The sequence below is a fragment of the Rhagoletis pomonella genome, unplaced genomic scaffold (genome assembly GCF_013731165.1).
Source record: "Rhagoletis pomonella isolate Grant_MI unplaced genomic scaffold, Rhpom_1.0 Rhpom_scaffold_00007, whole genome shotgun sequence".
Lineage (NCBI taxonomy): Eukaryota > Metazoa > Arthropoda > Insecta > Diptera > Tephritidae > Rhagoletis > Rhagoletis pomonella.
Window position 1 is genome coordinate 27,313,499 of NW_023458561.1, and position 2,902 is coordinate 27,316,400.

General features: G+C 34.2%; 1 protein-coding gene across 1 annotated transcript in view; it reads right to left on the minus strand.

The window, feature by feature from the left end:
* LOC118743765 (Krueppel-like factor luna) overlaps window positions 1-2,902 on the minus strand; it is a 104,783-nt gene that overhangs the window by 54,353 nt on the left and 47,528 nt on the right. The gene's annotated exons all lie outside the window — the stretch shown is intronic.

The following is a 2,902-nucleotide window of genomic DNA, read 5'->3' on the forward strand; positions in this document are numbered from 1 at the left end:
AAAAAAAGATTTCTTTGAAAATATTTTAAAATCGCACACCGAAGAACCGAAAAGATTGAAAAATCATGATACTTTTTTCTTTCGTCTGTCGATTTTAGAACTGGTTCGGAACTACAGAATTTAGAACTATGTAGTAAAAAGGGATGCAGCGAGGGGGTCTAAATATACTAGAAGCGCACCAGTTCAGAACTAGAGATTTTCTCCACAGGGTACATATATATGTATTTGTATGTATAAGTGTCAGTAAATTATTCCGCCTTCGCCCTCACTATCAGTACACTGCATTTGATACATGCATACAGTGCGCGACAAAAGATAGCACCACAACGTTTTGAGCAGTTTTGACCACTTTTTTTCTTTTTTTATGTCCCCATTAATTTTTATATACAAATATTACTCTTTATCCAACAAAAGCCATACGAATCCACATTTCAAACTTTGTGCAATATTATAAAAATTCCACAAAATTTTCATTCCAATTCCAGCATTTAGTTTAGTGTGCAGTTTTACAGCTTACTAAAATTTTGTATATATAATTGATTTTTCCTAATTTTTGCTGACGGTGTTAAGCATTTCTTACATACAATATTTTGTATGAAAGAAATTGCGTGATACCTTTAGAAAAAAAAAGTATATTTTGTAGCAACTTCAAACTTGCAATTTACCAACCTACATAGCTGCATACAAAAAATTATTCTAGAAACTCTAACTAAAATGCTTGAAATTGGAATGAAAAGCTTGTGGAATTTTTTTATTTTTTGAACAAAGTTTAAAATTTGGATTTACATGGTTTTTGTAAGGTAAAGAGCTATGCTTTTATTGAAAAATAATGAAAATTAACAGAGCAAAAAAAGTAATCAAAACTAATCAAAATGTAGAGGTGTTATCGCTTTGTCGCGGGCTGTAAATATATGTATGTGCATCTGTAATATTTAGTATCCACACAAGTTTGTATGTGTGCGAGTTTGTGCTCACATTTCCTGTCTGCCTTATCCTTATAGCCTTGTAAGCATGTTTAGGGTCAATATTATAAGCCATGATAGTTGTAAACCACAAAATGATACACAGGCACAAATGTCAGGCGACAGGCGAAAGGCGTGAGGCAACAGTCAGTGAGGCGTTGGCGGTTCTATGCTGCCACAAACAGCTGCTGACATAGACAGATAAGCAAATATACTATATATGTAGGAGAACAGACAAAATAAATGGGTAAGGTACCCAACTGGGATTTTGTGGTAAATAAAGTTGGATTTTTTTAAAGAAAACTTTACCTACTTTAACATAAATCGCATTATTTACGAACGAGAAGTGGTTATTTCTATAATATTAATCAAGCTTTTCCACATATCCGGATCCTGCAATTACACCGTAGTAGACACATTACTGGAGGCAGCGGACTCAGCTCGTGTTCTTATTCTTCTTCTCGATTGCAGCCAATCGTTTCTCTTCTGTGTCAACTAACCCCATTGGAAATGCCAAGTGGAACCAATTCATTTTTCGCCTGGTCTTTCTATCGCATAGAATGTTTTACTTTTCCTCTGTACTACCATCTAGACCCGCTTGGCTGTTAACTTTCCTAAAGAACTTTAGTTGATACTAAATCAAATTAAAATTTTCAAACAGGTGGCAAGCTCCTACAGAAATATTTTCGACTGTAAGCCTTCTTAAAGCTCTTTCTCTTCATAGCCATATTGCACTATTTACTTTATGTTATCAATTTGCTTAAACTGCAAATAGGTGGCAACTCTCTAACTATTTTTTACCCTGTTCATATTTTATGTTGGACCTTTAACTAAATATTCAATGGGGTGGCTAGACTCAGCTTGGTAGTATGAAAACTCCGTACAAGTCTTTCTAACCTAGATATGTAACTAGTAATGTGCTGAAGCTGTATACCCTATTTTTTAGAATCATTGCAAATAGCTTCCATAAGCTAAGCATTTGATGTCGTTATTATTTCCCCTTTCCTTTTGGTCTGCTTGTCTGTGCCTCAACTACATATGTAACTTTGTGTTACGGACATAACAAAACCATTTAGATCAAACCTTTTAATTCGAGCCAAAAATTACTTTTTATTGACACTTTTGTAACCGCAAACAAAGCCCGCAGGTAAGGTGTCACATACATAGATATATTTATGTACGGACATACATATGTCCTTAGATTGCGGCTGAGATTTCCTTTTGCCGGGCCTACCAATTATTCAAAAAACTCACAGTGTGAATGCATGTGTATATGACTCTTCCCTGCTCCTTTTCTGGATGCTCTTTCAATTCACTTACCATTGCGTTCATTCAGTTTAGCAATTCTCTTAAGCTCATGCACATTCATTGGCCATTTGTGATATCCTTTTTGCGGTCAATTTTCGTGGTTAGAATGTTAAATAATTCATGTAATCAATAGCTGAGATGAAATTCACTATCCTTTTCCGGCTTTCTTTGACATTGTAATTATTCGTGATGTAGGTATATGTATGTGTCAGCAAAGCTTTTGATTGGCTTTGTCACTTTTGGTCACTCAATTGCGTGATTATTGTAAATGATCTCAATGTTTTCGGAATACGTTAAAGATTTTGCAAATTCTTAATTAGAAGTGTCCGATTTGTTTGAAGTGAAATTACTTCTTCCAGATCGCTATCGCACTTTTTGACGCAACAATATTCATAAAATATGTCAACAAAAGCTTTGGAGAACCGAAAATTGTCGCTAACAGGTTATAGAATCTCTCCCCTGATGACCTTTAAAAATAATGCCTTCGCGTGATATATATATATGTACATAATTAGATAGGCATAACTTTTCGAACTTTTCGCGTGTTATATATAAGTATATATATATGTACATAAATAGGTAGATATAAATTTTCGAATATGTGGCAACCCTAATACTTTTGTAATTTCAAA